We start from the raw sequence: 18427 nt of genomic DNA on the forward strand, positions 1-18427 counted from the left end.
CTTCTCCCTCAGGCTCTTTCTTGTCTTTCCTCTTCTCTCATCCTCAACTCTCTCCTACACTCCCTCATCCCTCTCCTATCTTCTCCTACAATTCAATTAAACTGTGGACACCGCGAGTTAATTTGGACTTTGAAAATGATGAAGAGACTAAGAAGAAGCTAAGCATGAAATTAGGAAATGGCATAAGCAGCCCAGAGGCCGTGATTGAAGAAATTATCTAGAATGAAGGGTGTTTTGCACAAAAGGGTACATGCTCTGATTGTAAATTCGTAACCCATCTAACGGTCCACACAACCTTGGTGGAACACATACGTGCAGTTCGCCAACTGTCAAATCTCATCCTCCTGCTCAAAGTCCGTCAGGAACACGACGCACCTCTTAGGATAAGTATATAATCGAACCAAGATTAGGAACCGCTTTTAGTTAGACCTCTACAAATTCGGTCTCTATAATTTTTTTAATTTATAATTAGATATTTATATTTTTTTCTGTTAAATTTTTATATTATTTTTAATTTTATACTTAATTTTTTGTTAGCGTAAAAAATATTAAAATTAATAGAATATTTTTTATAAACTAAAAATATTTATAATTAAAAATTTAATTAATTTTTTCATCAAATATTTTTTTAAAAAAACTATTTTATTAATTTTAATATTTTTTATACAAAAAATTTAATTATAAATTAAAAATAATATAAAAATATTTAAAAAATATATAAATTTAATTGTAATTTTAGTAAAATTATAGAAATTAATAAAATAATTAAATTTAATTTATAAAATGATGAAAAGAAATAGTTTAAAGGAGGCCAATCATGGCAAAAGACTACAAGTGATAAATATACAACTATTTATCATGGGACAAAGCATTGACACCACACCATAATTAAGTAGTCATAGGGTGTTCAAGACATGCCCAAATTTAAAACATATTTTGTCGGATTAAAAAAACGTTATATAATTTTATTTAGGCTTGAGTAAATAGTCTAATTAAACAATTTAATTAAATTTTTTTAAAAAAATAGTTTAAATAATAAATATTTATATTAAAAATAGTTTATAAATAAGTTATTTTGTATTTGAATTTTTAGTTCTAAAAATATTTATTTTAAACGAAATGTGATAAAAAATTTATTATTATGAAAGAAGTTTTTTTTTTAACTTTTCTATAAGCCTTTAAATAATTTTTAAAAAGTTGTAATTTAATTTTAAAAATTGCACTAAATATTAATATTACTATTTTTCAAAAGTTATTACTTTTTTAATTTGTTATACATAATTTTCTATAATTGTATGGATTAATTAATTGGTGAGTTCTATAGTGTTAAATAACGGATTTGGATTCTTTAAAGTTTGAATTTTACTTTAGAGAGTAAAGTGTGATTTTTTACCATTGATTTCATAAGTAGGACTAAGAATAAATATGAAAAAAAATTATTTAAGAGTAAAAAATTACATTTTATTTTTTAAAGTAAAATTCAAACTTTAGAGGATCCAAATCCTTAAATAACTAAAGATGGCTAAAGTTTAACCGACTAATCTCATGATAATATGTGACAAAAGAACTCACTTCATTGAGTGGATCAATGCTTAGCAACTAAGTGTGAGAGTAGATTACTGCAACAATGTTTGGAAGATTTTGCCAACCAAAAATTGTTTTCTATTACTTGGGTCTCACTGAGGACCAAAAATATGAAATGGATGAATCTCCCAGAAAATGAAAAAAAAAAAACAAATGATGTTTATGTTGTCGAATAAATAAAAAAAATATAAAATAAAAATATAAATAAAACTCTAATTTTAATATTCACCAATATAATTATCTCACTATAATAATAGAAGTAACTTATATATTTATTACTATTATATGTATTAGGAATGTATAAAAGAAAGAGGAAAAAGAATTTTGTATAAGGGCTTGTTTGGGTGAGCTTCTAAGAAAAGATCTTTTTTCGAGTTATCTTTTTTTAAAAGATCTTATTGAAAAACAAAAGTAATTTTATGTTTGGATATCTCATGTAAAAAGGTCTTTTTATCTATCAATTATGTTTGGGTATAATAATATAAAAGTACTTTTTTGTTTATTTATTACATGAAAAACATCTTTTTTTTTTAAGGAAAAAAGATCTTTTAAAAAAAGATGTAAATTACAGCTTCTCAAAAAAGATCTTTTTTTTATTTTACTAGTACTTTTACTTTTACTACTAGAAGTTTGCCAAACACGTTAAAAAATAAAAAAAGATATTTTTTTAACAAAATAATGGCGCCCAAACATGCACTAAAGAGAGAGAGAGGTGTTTATTATTTATGTGTGTCTATTCCTTCAGAGTAAAATTCCTATTTATATACATATAAGGAGTCACCTTTTTAAATTTAATTAATTATACAATCTCTCTTGATATTCTTAATAACATAGAGAAATGGTCATCCACCTCAGATCCACTTCACACTTATCACAACACTTCTCCTTGGATAACCATTTAGGATTATACCTCATTAAAACCTTACTAAAGAAAAATCCAATGGAAAAAAACTTTAGTGAAGGAAAAAGAGTATAAAATCCTTTGTGATGGGAACTGCCTCATTAAAAACCTTGTCAAGAAAAATCCAATGGGAAAAAATCTGACCAAGGAAAAAAGAGTACAGTCTCCCCCTCTTGTTGACATCATTTAACATCTCGAAATCGACGCATCTTAATATGATGTTCCAATTTTTCAAAGGAGAATTTTGGGAGTGACTTTGTAAATAAATTTGCTAGATTATTACCTAATCGGAACTGTTGGATATCAATTGTTCCTTGATTTTGAAGATCATGAGTGAAGAAGAATTTGGGTGAAATATGCTTTGTTCTATCACCTTTGATGTATCTACCCTTAAGTTGAGCAATGCATGCTGTATTATCTTCAAACAGGAAAGTTGGAGCTATCTTATGATCAATCAGTCCACATGATGACAGAATATATTGGATCAAACTCCTCAACCAAAAACACTCGCAACTAGTTTCATTATCACTAGTATTTCAGCATGGTTAGAGAATGTTGTTGCAGTCGTCTGTTTCGTGGACCACCATGATATAGCTGTACCACCATATGTGAACAGATATCCTATTCGAGATCTCGCTTTATGTGGATCAGACAATCTTGCATCTGCATAGCCAACTAGTTGTGACTTGGATCCATAGGGATAAAATAATCCCATATCAACCGTTCCATGAAGATATCGAAAGATTTGTTTGATACCATTCCAATGTCTTCTAGTTGGAGAGGAACTATACCTTGCTAGTAAATTCACCGCAAATGATATGTCAGGTCGTGTATTATTAGTAAGATACATTAGCGCTCCAATGGCACTAAGATATGGTACTTCAAGACCAAGGATATCTTCATTTTCTTCTTTAGGACGTGATGAATGGATAATTTATATGCTTTTTGGCATTGTTTTTACATAGTTTTTAGTATGTTTTATTCAATTTTTATTATATTTTTATTAGTTTTTATGCAAAATTCACATTTCTGGACTTTACTATGAGTTTTTGTGTTTTTCTATAATTTCAGGTATTTTCTACCTGAAATTGAGGGACCTGAGCAAAAATCTGATCCAGAGGCTGAGAAAGAACTGCAGATACTATTGGATTCTGACCTCCCTGCACTCGAAATGGATTTTCTAGAGTTACAGAAGCCTAATTGGTGCAATCTTAATTGCGTTGAAAAGTAGACATCTTGGGCTTTCCAGCAATGTATAATAGTTCATACTTTGTCCGAGATTTGATGGCCCAAACTGGCGTCCAAACGCCCCTCAGAGACATTTTTTTGGAGTAAAACGCCCAAACTGACACCAAAACTGGCGTTTAACTCCAAGAATGGCCTATGCACGTGAAAGCTTCAATGCTCACCCCAAGCACACACCAAGTGGATCCCGGAAGTGAATTTCTGCACTATTTGCACTTAGTTCTTATTTTCTGTAAACCCTAGTAACTAGTTTAGTATAAATAGCACTTTTTACTATTGTATAGGGGGTTCTTTTCCCTATTTTTCGAATTATTATGCCTTTTGGGGAGGCTGGCCATTCGGCCATGCCTGAACCTTGTTCTTATATATTTTCAATGGTGGAGTTTCTACACCTCACAGATTAAGGTGAGGAGCTCTGTTGTTCCTCATGAATTAATGCAAAGTATTATTGTTTTTCCTTCAATTCACGCCTACTTCTTCTCCAAGATATACTCTCGTACTTAACTCAGTTAAGTCAAGACTGAAGGGGTGACCCGTGACAAACACCCACTATCTTTAGTAATCGCTTAGCCAAGATCCGCGTGCCTGACAACCACAGCGGTCTACATGATGTTCAACGTAGTCATTGGACGCCAGCTGGAGTATATTTTCTTGGGTCTCTAATCAACGATTCACATAGTCTCTCCTGACAACAGAGCATCTGAATCTGAGATTAGAACCTTCGTGGTATAGGCTAGAACAATAGACAGCATTCTTGAGATCTGAAAAGTCCAAACCTTGTCTATGGTATTTCGAGTAGGATGTGGGAAGGGATGACTGTGAAGAGCTTCAAACTTGCGAATGTTGGGTGCCGTGACAGTGTGCAAAAGGATAGAGAGATCCTATTCTGACACTAGCAAGAACCGACAGATAATTAGCCATGTGGTAGCTGCGCTTGGTATATTTCATCCGAGATGAGAAATCCGACAGTTGTTTAGCCGTACAGAAACCGTAGAGGACCATTTTCACTGAGAGGATCATACAGCTTGCCATGGAAGGGAGTACGCATGATTGGATGAAGGTAATAGGAAAGCAGAGGTTCAGAGGCAACAAAGCATCTCCAAACGCTTATTTGAAATTCCCACCAATGAGTTACATAAGTATCTCTATCTTATTTTATGTTTTGTTTATCTTTTATTTACTAAAACTTCATAACCATTTGAATCTGCCCGACTGAGATCAACAAGATGACCATAGCTTGCTTCAAGCCGACAATTTCCGTGGGATCGACCCTTACTCACGTAAGGTATTACTTGGACGACCCAGTGCACTTGCTGGTTAGTTGTATCGGAGTTGTGAATAACGATTTAGTGCGACCAAGTTTTTGGCGCCATCGCCAAGGAGCGAACAATTCCGTGCACCAAGTTGTTGGCGCCGTTGCTGGGGATTGTTCGAGTTTGGACAACTGACGGTTCATCTTGTTACTTAGATTGGGTAATTTTATTTTATGTTTAAGCTTTATTTTTCATTTTAATTCTCGAAAAAAAATTTAATAAATTCATAAAAACCAAAAATATTTTGTGTTTCTTGTTTGAGTCTAGAGTCAAATTTTAAGTTTGGTGTCAATTGCATTCTTTTAATTTTCTTAAAATTTTTGAAAACTCATGCATAGTGTTCTTCATGATCTTCAAGTTGTTCTTGGTAAATCTCCTTGTTTGATCTTTTAATTTTCTTGTTTTGTGCCTTTTCTTGTTTTTCATATGCATTTTTGAATTCTTAGTGTTTAAAGATTGAAAATTACTAAGTTTGGTGTCTTGCATATTTTTCTTTCATTAAAAAATTTCAAAAATATGTTCTTGATATTCATCATGATATTCAAAGTGTTCTTGGTGTTCATCTTTGCATTCAAAGTGTTCTTGTATGCATTATTTGTTTTGATCTTCAATTTTCATGTTTTGAGTCTTTTTATTGTTTTTCTCTTTCCTCATAAAAATTCAAAAATAAAAAAATATCTTTTCTTTTTTTCACTCATAATTTTCGAAATTTTGCATTGAATTAGTCAAAGAATTTCAAAATCATATATTTTCTTATTAGTCAAGTCAAGATTTCAATTTCAAAAATTTATCTTTTCAAATCTTTTTCAAAAATCAAATCTTTTTCAATTTTTCTTCTTAATATTTTTGAATTGCTAGGATAAAAATTTTCAAAATCTTTTTCTTAATTTTATCTTATATTTTCGAAATTAATACTAACTTTTAATGTTTTAATTCAAAAATTTCAAGTTTGTGACTTTCCTATCAAGAAAAATTCAATCCTAAAATTCTAGAATCATATCTTTTTAGTTTCTTGTTTGCCAAGTCATCAACTTTAATTTCAAAAATCAAATCTTTTTTTTATATCTTTTTAATCATATCTTTTTCAAGATAAGTTTCAATCATATCTTTTTAGATTGATAATTTCAAAAATCCTTTTTCTAACTTCCTGTCTTTTCAAAATTAATTTCAAAATCTTTTTCAACTAACCACTTAATTTGTTTGTTTTAATTTTAAAGTTTACTATTTCTTATCTTTTTCAAAATCACCTAACTACTTTTCTCTCTCATTAATTTTGAAAATTAGCTAACATTTTTCAAAAATCTTTTTTTAATTAATTAATTTATTTAATTTTCAATTTGCTTTTATTTCCTTTCTTAAATTTTGAATTCTAAATTAAAATAAAAACAAAAATATTTTTCTTCTCTTTTAACTAATTTTCGAATTCCCTCTCCCCCTCTTCTCCTTCTATTTATTTTATTTATTTACTAACACTCCTTCTCCACTCATCAAAAATTCGAACCCTCTCCTCTTCTCTGTGTTCGAAATTTTCTTTTTCTTTCCTCATTCTTATTCTTCTTCTCTTCTACTCACATAAAGGAATCTCTATATCTTAACAAAGAAGATCCCTATTATTTCCTATTCTCTTCTTTTTCTTATGAGCAGAAACAGGGATAAAAATATTCTTGTTGAAGCTGATCATGAACCTCAAAGGACTCTGAAGAAAAAGCTAAGAGAAGCTAGAGCACAACACTCCGGAAAGGACCTTACAGAAATTTTCGAAAAAGAAGGAGACATGGCAGCCGAACCTAACAATGCAAGGAATATGCTTGGTGACTATGCTGCAGCAACTTCCATCTTCTATGGAAGAAGCATCTCAATTCCTGCCATTGGAGCAAACAACTTTGACCTTAAGCCTCAGTTAGTTTCTCTAATGCAGCAGAACTGCAAGTTTCATGGACTTCCATTAGAAGATCCTTATCAGTTTTTAGCTGAATTCCTGCAGATCTGTGATATTGTAAAGACCAATGGGGTTGATCCCGAGGTCTACAAGCTTATGCTTTTCCCCTTTGCTGTAAGAGACAGAGCTAGAACATGGTTGGATTCAGAACCTAGAGAAAGCCTGAACTCTTGGGACAAGCTGGTCAATGCATTTTTGACCAAATTCTTTCCTCCTCAAAAGCTGAGCAAACTTAGAGCAGACGTTCAAACCTTCCAACAAAAAGAAGGTGAGTTCCTCTATGAAGCTTGGGAGAGATACAAGCAATTAACCAAAAGTGTCCTGCTGACATGCTTCCAGAATGGAGCATCATATATATCTTCTATGATGGTTTGTTTGAGTTATCTAAGATGTCATTGGACCATTCTGCTGGTGGATCCCTTCATCTGAAGATGCCTGCAGAAGCCCAGGAACTCATTGAGATGGTTGCAAATAACCAATTCATGTACACCTCTGAACGAAATCCTGTGAATAATGGGGTGACTCAGAAGAAATGAGTTCTTGAGATTAACACTCTGAACGCCATATTGGCTCAGAACAAAATATTGACTCAGCAAGTAAATATGATTTCTCAGAATCTGACTGGATTGCAAGCTGCATCCGGCAATTCTAAAGAAGCCTCCTCTGCAGGAGAAGCTTATAACCCTGAGAATCCTACAATAGAAGAGGTGAATTACATGGGAGAACCCTATGGAAACACCTATAATCCTTCATGGAGGAATCACCCAAATTTTTCATGGAAGGATCAACAGAAGTCTCAACAAGGCTTCAACAACAATAATGGTAGAAGAAATAAATTTGGCAATAGCAAACCTTTTTCATAATCTTCTCAGCAACAGATAGAGAATTCTGAGCAGAGCCTCTCTGGCTTAGCAACCATAGTCTCTGATTTATCTAAGTCCACTCTAAGTTTCATGAATGAAACAAGGTCCTCCATAAAAAATTTGGAGGCACAAGTGGGTCAGCTGAGCAAAAGAGTCACTGAAACCCCTCCTAGTACTCTCCCAAGCAATATAGAGGAGAATCCAAAGAGAGAGTTCAAGGCCATTAACATGACCAAAATGGCCGAACCTGAGAAGGAGGAGGAGGACGTGATTTCCATTGAGGAAGACCTCAATGGACGTCCAATCACCAATAAGAGGTTCCATATTGAGGAACCAAGGGAATCTGAGGCTCATACAGAGATCATAGAGATTTCACTGAACTTCCTATTACCATTCATGAGCTCTGATGAGTATTCTTCCTCTGAAGAGGATGAAGTTATTGCTGAAGAGAAAGTTGCTCAGTATCCAAGAGCAATCATGAAGCTGAATGCCAAGTTATTTGGTAATGATACTTGGGAGGATGAACCTCTACTGCTCATTAATGAACTGAATACCTGGGTTCAGCAGACATTACCTCAAAAGAAACTGGATCCCAAAAAATTCTTAATACCTTGCACCATAGGCACCATGACCTGTGAGAAGGCTCTGTATGACCTGAGGTCAGGTATCAACCTCATGCCACTCTCTATAATGGAGAAACTAGGGATCTTTAAGGTACAAGCTACAAGAATTTTACTAGAGATGGCAGACAAATCCATGAAACAGGCTTATGGACTTGTAGAGGACGTATTAGTGAAGGTTGAAGGCCTTTACATCCCTGCTGACTTCATAATCCTAGACAATAGAAAGGATGAGGATGAATCCATCATCCTTGGAAAACCCTTCCTAGCCACAACAAAGGCTGTGATTGATGTAGACAGAGGTAAGTTAGTCCTTCAATTGAATGAGGACTACCTTGTGTTTAAGGCTCAAGGATCTCCTACTGTAAACATGGAGAAGAAGCATGAAAAGCTTCATCCAGATCTCTCCATACAGAGTCAAGCAAAGCCCCCCACATTCAAACTCTAAGTTTGGTATTGGGAGGCCACAATCATGCTCTGAACATCTGTGAAGCTCTGTAAGAGCTTCCTGTCAAGCTATTGACATTAAAGAAGCGCTTGTTGGGAGGCAACCCAATTATATTTATTTATATTAATTATTTTTATTTTCCATTGTTAGTTTATGTTTTCTTCATGTTGATGATCATGTGGAGTCACAAAAACAATTGAAAAATTAAAGAAAAATAAAAAATAGCATCAAAAATAGCACACCCTGGAAGACAGGATTACTGGCGTTTAAACGCCAGTAAGGATAGCAGAATGGGCGTTTAACGCCTAGTCTGGCAGCATTCTGGGCGTTAAACGCCAGAATTGGTAGCCAGACTGGCGTTTAACGCCAGAATGGGCTGTCTGGTGTCTGGCTGGCGTTAAATGCCAGAAAAGGGCTGACGAACGGATTTTCTATCGGTAAAGAAATTCACAAATGTAATCGCGTTGTAAGTATAGCTTCTAGACCAACAGAAAATCCTTTCGTACAAATGTTTGGTTATCACAAGTAACAAACCTAATAAAATTTATAAACCGAAGTATTCAAACCTCGGGTCGTCTTCTCAAGGAATTGCAAGGAAGTGTGATTTATTATTGGTTATGGAAAACAGTATTTTGGGTTTTGAAAAGGGTTTTGAACAGGAGAAATAGATTGCAGGAAATTAATAAATTAATAATTTAATAAAACTTTTGGCAAGGTATGAAAACTAGAAGTCCTATCCTAGTTATCCTTATCAATGGTGATGATAATTATATTTTTGCTACCACTAAGTCAACCTCTAACTATGAAGGTAAGTTAAGTGGACAAATCAATTTAACACCTAAAGTCCTAGTCAACTCCTGTGGAAAGACTAGAGTTATAGGAATCTAAATCAATCAGCAAAAGATATCAATTATCAATCACGATGAGTTTGACAACTCAAGAGTCACCAATTAATCAACCAAAGCCAAAAGGGAAAAATCTAAATTATTTATATAATAAATAGAAGAAAGCAATCATGAGTTTGAAATACCTCAAATTATATTAATTAAAAAATCCTAACATGAAAAGTTCATAAACAAATAAAAAGAGAAAATAAATAAAAGGAACATTGAACCTGTGATGCAGAAGATAAAAATATTCCTAAATCCTTTAAGAGGAATCCTAATCCTAAGAGAGAAGAGAGAGGAGAAAACCTCTTTCTCTCTCTAAAACTACATCTAAATTGTGAAAAGTGAATTATGAGTCGTCTCTGTTGTCCTCTCATGAATGGATGCATTCCCCCACTTTATAGTCTCTAATCTGTATTTTCTGGGCTGAGAACTGGGTCAAAAACAGCCTAGAAATCGCTGCTGGTTCGTACAGGTCACGGCAAAGTGACGCGGAGGCGTCGTCTACGCGTTTGCGTGGATTGAAATTTGCAGATGCGACGCGTGCGCGTCATCTACGCGTCCGCGTCACCTAACTTCGGAGCAGCTATGGCAAATTATATATCGTTGCGAAGCCCCGAATGTTAGCTTTCTAACGCAACTAAAACCGCCTCATTTGGACCTCTATAGCACAAGTTATGACAGTTTGAGTTCGAAGAGGTCAGGCCGACAGCTTTGGCAATTTCTTCAACTTCTTGTATTCCTTTCACTTTTGCATGCTTCCTTTCCATCCTCTGAGCCATTCCTTCCCTGAAATCTCTGAAATCACTTAACACACATATCAAGGCATCAAATGATAATAAGAGAGGATTTAAATAAAAGAAAATAAAAGCCAAAGAAGCATGTTTTCAATCATAGCACAAAATCAGGAAGGAGAATGTAAAACCATGCAAATCATATGAATAAGTGGAAAGGCTTGATAAAAACCACTCAATTGAGCACAAGATAAACCATAAAATAGTGGTTTATCAAGGGCACCAGCCTGGCGTTTAACGCCAAGAAAGGTAGCAGAACTGGCGTTTAACGCCAGATTTGGCATATAGTGGGCGTTTAAACGCCAGGAAGGTGCAGGGATGAGAATTCCTTGACACCTAAGGATCTGTGAACCCCACAGGATCCCCACCTACCACACCTCACTCTCCCTCTTCTTCACACCTTTCCATAACACTATTCCCTAACACCCACCTATACCACCATTCAAATTCAAACCATTTCCCTCCCAAACCCACCTATTCTCCACACGGTTACCCTCTCTCCCTTACTGATGAGCGGATATTTTATACGCTTTTTGGGGGTAATTTCATATAGATTTTAGCATTTTTTATTAGTTTTTAATAGAATTTTATTAGTTTTTAAGCAAAAATCATATTTCTGGACTTTACTATGAGTTTGTGTATTTTTTTGTAATTTAAGGTATTTTCTGGCTGAAATTGAGGGAGCTGAGCAAAAATCTGATTTAGGCTGAAAAAAGACTGTTGATGCTGTTGGATTCTGATCTCCCTACACTCGGAATGGATTTTTTGGAGCTACAGGAGTCCAATTGGCGCGCTCTCAATTGGGTTGGAAAGTAGACATCCAGGGATTTCCAGCAATATATAATAGTTCATACTTTGCACGAAGATAGACGACATAAACTGGCGTTCAACGCCAGTTCCATGTTGCAGTCTGGAGTCCAGCGCCAGAAACAGGTTACAAGTTGGAGTTCAACGCCAAAAATATGTTACAACCTGGCGTTCAACTCCAGAAATAGCCTAGGCACGTGAGAAGCTTAAGTCTCAGCCCTAGCACACGCCAAGTGGGCCCAGAAGTGGATTTCTGCACCAATTAAATTTTTGAATTAGTGTTCTTTGTTTTTCCTTGATCTTCAAATTGTTCTTGTCAATTTTTCTTGTTTGATCTTTGGTTTGTCTTGTTTTGTGTCTTTTCTTGTTTTTCTTGTGTTTTTTCAAAACATTAGTTTTCAAAAAAAAATTATTTATTTTTATCTATTAAAATAATACATCTTTAAAACACGTTACATTTATAGCTCAGTTGGCTAGAGCGTTGGCTTATGTTCTTGGCAATTAGGTATCTTCTTTTTAAAACTTTTTCAAAAATAATTTTTCTTTGATTAATTCTTATGCCAAAATTTAAGTTTGGTGTTTTCTTGTTAATCTTTTTTATAATTTTCGAAAATTTTATTGAAGTTTTCTAAAAATTTTAAGTTTGGTGTTCTTTCTTTTTTCTTCTTGTTCTTGTGAATCTTCAAAGTGTTTTTGAGTCTTCTTTATGTTTTGATCTTAAAATTTTTAAGTTTGGTGTTTCTTGGTGTTTTCCCTCCAAAATTTTCGAAAACAAGGAGCATTAGATCTAAAAATTTTAAGTCTTGTGTCTTTTGTGTGTTTTTCTCTTTCATCATAAAATTCAAAATTTAAAAAAATATCTTTTCTAACTATTTTTAAGCTACTTTTTCGAATTTTTTTATAAAAATTCAGATTTCAATTTCAAAATTTTTCAAATCTTATCCTTTTAAGATTTTAAAAAAAATATTATTATATCTTTTTCGAAAATATCCTAACCATTTTCTCTCTCCTCATTTTTTTGAAAATCTTCATAAAATATTTTCAAATTCTTATTAATTTTTTAATTTTAATTTTCTTATTTTATCTTATTTTTATTTTGGTTTTTATTTTATTTTATTTTATTTCGAAAATCATTTTTTTATTTATTTATAAACTAAAAATTTAAATCCACATTACCCTCTTTACTCCAACATGGACATAAGTGGAAATGAACAGTCCAGAAGGACTCTGGGGTCATATGCTAACCCCACTACTGCTTCATATGGGAGTAGTATATGTATACCCTCCATTGGAGTTAGTAGTTTTGAGTTGAATCTTCAGCTCATTATCATGGTGCAGTAAAGTTACAGTATTCTGGTCTTCCACAAGAAGAACCTACAGAGTTTCTGGCACAATTTTTACAAATTGCTGACACAGTACATGATAAGGAGGTAGATCAGGATGTCTACAGGCTATTACTGTTCCCATTTGCTGTAAAAGACCAAGCTAAGAGGTGGTTAAATAACTAACCTAAGGACATCATAAAGGCATGGAAACAGCTGTCAGAAAAATTCCTGAATCACTATTTTCCTCCGAAACGGATGACACAGCTAAGGCTGAGCATCCAAGGCTTCAAACAAGGAGATAATGAATCTCTCTATGATGCCTGGGAGAGATACAGAGAGATGCTAAGAAAATGCCCCTCTGAAATGTTTTCAGAGTGGGTGTAGTTAGACATCTTCTACTATGGGCTTACAGAAAGAGCTCAGATTTCTCTAGACCACTCAGCTCGTGGATCTATACACATGAGAAAAAAAATAGAAGAAGCTCAAGAGCTCATTGATACAGTTGCCAGAAATCAGCATCTGTACCTAAGCAGTGGACCTTCCATGAAAGAAGAGGCTAAAACAGTAACTGCTGAAATGGGTCCTGCAGAACAAGTTACAGAATTTAATCAGCAATTGGATTTTCTAACAAAATAGTTAGCCGATTTCAAAGAGATGTTACAAGAAACAAGAATGGCTAATATGAATATGGAAGTGCAATTGAAGCAAACAGAACAGCAGTTATCAAAACAAATAACAGAAGAGTGCCAAGCAGTTCAATTAAGAAGTGGGAAAACATTAAATACCTCACTTCAAGACAGCAAGAAGCCAAGAAATGAGCAAACTACCCAAAATCCCTCTGAGGACAGTAAGAGCCCAGAGAGGAATAATTCTGGCGCTCAAACACCAAAGAATGGGTGGAAAGCTGGCGTTGAACGCCCAAACCATGCTCAGTCCTGGCGTTCAATGCCAGAAACAAGAAATGATTTGGCGTTGAACGCCCAAAGGGAGCACAGTTCTGGCGTTCAGACGCCAAAAACAAGTAAGGAGTTGGTGTCTAACGCCACTCCAGCTTCCACCCCTGGCATTCAAATGCCAGTGGGGGATCAGACACATACAAGTGCTGATAATAACCCATCTAAAAAGGCTTCTCAACCCACATCTGTAGGCAATAAATCTGCAGCAACTAAGGTTGAGGAATACAAAGCCAGAATGCCTTATCCTCAGAAACTCCGCCAAGCGGAACAGGATAAGCAATTTGCCCGCTTTGCAGACTATCTCAGGACTCTTGAAATAAACATTCCGTTTGCAGAGGCACTTGAGCAAATACCCTCTTATGCTAAGTTCATGAAAGAGATCTTAAGTCATAAGAAGGATTGGAGGGAAACTGAAAAAGTTTACCTCACTGAAGAATGCAGTTCGGTCATTCTGAAAAGCTTACCTGAGAAGCTTAAAGATCCCGAAAGCTTTATGATACCATGCACATTAGAGGGTACTTGTACCAAGCAAGCTCTATGTGATCTTGGGGCAAGTATCAACCTAATACCTGCATCTATTATCACAAAGCTTGGTTTGACTGAAGAAGTCAAACCAACCCGGATATGTCTCCAACTTGCTGATGGCTCCATTAAATACCCATCAGGCGTGATTGAAGACATGATTGTCAAGGTTGGGCCATTTGCCTTTCCTACTGACTTTGTGGTGCTGGAAATGGAGGAGCACAAGAGTGCAACTCTCATTCTAGGAAGACCTTTCCTAGCAACTGGCTGAACCCTTATTGATGTCCAAAAAGGGGAAGTAATCCTGGGAGTCAATAAGGAGGAGTTCAAGTTGAATGTTGTCAAAGCTATGCAGCATCCAGACACCCCAAATGACTATATGAGTGTTGATATTATTGACTCTCTGGTAAAAGAGATCAATATGACTGAGAGTCTTGAATCAAAGCTAGAGGATATCTTTAAAGATGTTTAGCCTGATATGGAGGAATCAGAGAGAATGATAGAAGCTCTGAAAATCCCTCAGGAAGAAGAGAAACCTCCTAAACCTGAGCTCAAACCTCCTAATTCAAGTGCTAAGGACACACAAGACAGCTCTTGGGTGGTCCATCAGTGATCTTAAGGGCATTAACCCAGCCAGATGCATGCACAAGATTCTATTGGAAGGTGACGTCAAGCCAGTGGTTCAACCACAAAGGCGGCTGAATCCAGCCATGAAGAAAGTGGTGCAAATGGAGGTCACTAAATTACTAGAGGCTGGGATCATTTATCCTATTTCTGATAGCCCCTGGGTGAGCCCTGTCCAAGTCGTCCCTAAGAAGGGTGGCATGACAGTGGTTCATAATGAAAAAAATGAACTGGTTCCTACAAGAACAGTTACTGGGTGGCGTATGTGTATTGATTATAGAAGGCTCAATACAGCTACCAAAAAGGATCATTTTCCTTTACCATTCATAGACCAGATGCTAGAAAGACTAGCAGGTCATGAATACTACTGCTTCCTGGATGGATATTCAGGTTATAATCAAATTGCAGTAGATCCCCAGGATCAAGAGAAAACGGTATTCACATGTCCATCTGGAGTATTTGCATACAGAAGGATGCCATTTGGCTTGTGCAATGCACCTGCAACCTTTCAAAGATGCATGCTCTCAATTTTCTTTGATATGGTGGAAAAATTTCTGGAAGTCTTCATGAATGACTTTTCAGTATTTGGAGACTCATACAGCTCCCGTCTTGACCATCTAGCACTTGTTCTAAAGAGGTGCCAAGAGACTAACCTAGTTTTAAACTGGGAGAAATGTCACTTTATGGTGACTGAATGAATTGTCCTTGGGCACAAAATCTCGAACAGGGAATAGAGGTGGATCAAGCTAAGGTAGAGGTAATTGAAAAATTACCACCACCAGCCAATGTTAAGGCAATCAGAAGCTTTCTGGGGCATGCAGGATTCTATAGGAGGTTTATAAAGGATTTTTCAAAAATCGCCAAACCTCTAAGTAATCTGCTAGCTGCTGACGCGCCATTTATCTTTGATAAGGAGTGTCTGCAGGCGTTTGAGACTCTGAAAGCTAAGCTGGTCACAGCACCAGTCATCTCTGCACCAGACTGGACATTACCTTTTGAATTGATGTGTGATGCTAGTGACCATGCCATTGGTGCAGTGTTGGGACAAAGGCATGACAAGCTTCTGCACGTCATTTACTATGCCAGTCGTGTTTTAAATGACGCACAGAAGAACTACACAACCACAGAAAAAGAGCTACTTGCAGTGGTTTATGCCATTGACAAGTTCAGATCCTATTTAGTAGGATCAAAAGTGATTGTGTACACTGACCATGCTGCTCTTAAATACCTACTCACAAAGAAGGATTCAAAACCCAGACTCATAAGATGGGTGTTGCTTCTGTAAGAGTTTGATATAGAAATAAGAGACAGAAAAAGGACAGAGAATCAAGTAGCAGATCACCTGTTCCGAATAGAACCAATAGAAGGGGCGTCCCTCCCTCTTACTGAGATCTCTAAAAACTTACCGGATGAGCAACTCTTTGCCATCCAGGAAGTGCCATGGTTTGCAGACATTGCGAACTACAAGGCAGTGAGATTCATACCCAAAGAATACAGTAGGCAGCAATCAAAGAAGCTGATCACGGATGCAAAGTATTATCTTTGGGATGAGCCGTATCTCTTCAAGAGATGTGCAGACGGAGTAATCCGTAGATGTGTGCCTAAAGAAGAAGCGCAGAAGATCCTATGGCATTGCCATGGATCGCAATATGGAGGACATTTTAGAAGTGAGCGAACAGTCATAAGAGTCCTCCAATGTAGCTTCTACTGGCCTACTCTCTATAAAGATTCCCGAGTGTTTGTACTTAATTGTGACAGTTGCCAAAGATCTGGTAATCTGCCTCACAGTTATGCCATACCTCAACAAGGGATCTTGGAGATTGAGTTGTTTGATGTATGGGGTATTGACTTCATGGGGCCTTTTCCACCATCATACTCAAACACTTATATTCTGGTGGCAGTGGATTATGTATCCAAATGGGTGGAAACTATTGCAACACCCACTAATGACACTAAGATAGTGTTAAAATTCCTCCAGAAACACATCTTCAGCAGATTTGGCACCCCTAGAGTACTAATCAGTGATGGGGGCACTCATTTCTGCAATAAACAACTTTACTCTGCTTTGGTTTGTTATGGAGTGAGCCACAGGGTAGCCACTCCATATCATCCACAGACAAATTGGCAAGCTGAAGTCTCTAACAGAGAACTTAAAAGAATACTGGAACGTACTGTAATTAATCGTAGAAGGGATTGAGCAAGAAGCTTGGATGATGCTCTGTGGGCATACAGAACAGCATTCAAAACCCCTATAGGGACCTCCCCATACCAGCTTGTGTATGGAAAGGCATGTCACTTGCCAGTGGAACTGGAGCATAAGGCCTACTGGGCGACCAGATTCCTAAACCTTGATGCCAAGTTAGTTGGAGAAAAGTGTTTGCTCCAGTTAAATGAGCTAGAGGAATTTAGATTCAATGCTTTCGAAAATGCAAAAATTTACAAAGAGAAAGCAAAAAGATGGCATGATAAGAAACTGTCATCCAGAGTCTTTGAGCCTAGACAGAAAGTTCTGCTATTTAATTCTAGGCTAAGATTATTCCCCGGGAAATTGAAATCCTGGTGGAGAGGACCATATATGATTACAAGTGTGTCACCATATGGATACGTAGAGCTTCAGGATAATGATTCTAACAAAAAGTTCATTGTTAATGGACAGAGAGTTAAACATTATCTTGAAAGCAATTTTGAGCTAGAATGCTCAAAACTGAGGCTTGATTAAAGCTCAGTAATAGTCCAACTAAAGACAATAAAGAAGCGCTTACTGGGAGGCAACCCAGTCAGTTACAAAGTTTATTAATTAATTAATTAATTTTTACAGGTATATCTTAGTTATCTTCAAGATAGAATAGCAATTGCTTGAGTTCACAGAGTTACAGGGGAATTTGGAAGCTCACTGGCGTGAAAAAGCCAGTAAGAAATATTTTGGGCGTTGAATGCCCAAAAGAAGCATCCACTGGGCGTTCAACGCCAGTAAGGATAGCCATCTGGGCGTTAAACGCCAGAAAGAAGCATCTTCTGGGCGTTGAACGCCAGAAAGAAGCTCCTTCTGGGCGTTTAACACCAAAATTACAGCGTCCTGGGTGTTCAGAAAAACGCCCAGTGACAAAGGACTTCCTGGTGTTCAACGCCAGAAAGAAGCAACAGCTGGGCGTTAAACGCCCAGGAGAAGCTACACATGGGCGTTAAACGCCCAAAACATGCAGCGTTTGGGCGTTTAACGCCAGGATGGTGGGGAGGAGGTAAATTCGTTTTTACTTCACAATTTTTTTAATTTTTTTAATTTTTTTTCGTTTCAATTCATGATTTCTTGCATAAACATGTTACAAACTCTCATCCTTCAATTCCAAAAAATTTTTATCCTAATTTCTAAAATCCCTTTTTCAAAAATATCAAATGTATCTTAATCTATAAACACAAATCTTTTTCCAATCCAACTCTTTTTCAAATCTTTTTTAACTCATCATATCTTTTGAATTTCAAAATTGCCTCTCCCTCTATTCCTCTCCTATCCTTTCTTTTGCTTGAGGAAATCAAACCTCTAAGTTTGGTGTGATTTGCCATGATCACTGAGCTAAAACTCATTAAGATCATGGCACCTT

The sequence above is a fragment of the Arachis hypogaea genome, chromosome 6 (genome assembly GCF_003086295.3).
Source record: "Arachis hypogaea cultivar Tifrunner chromosome 6, arahy.Tifrunner.gnm2.J5K5, whole genome shotgun sequence".
Classification (NCBI taxonomy): Eukaryota; Viridiplantae; Streptophyta; class Magnoliopsida; order Fabales; family Fabaceae; genus Arachis; species Arachis hypogaea.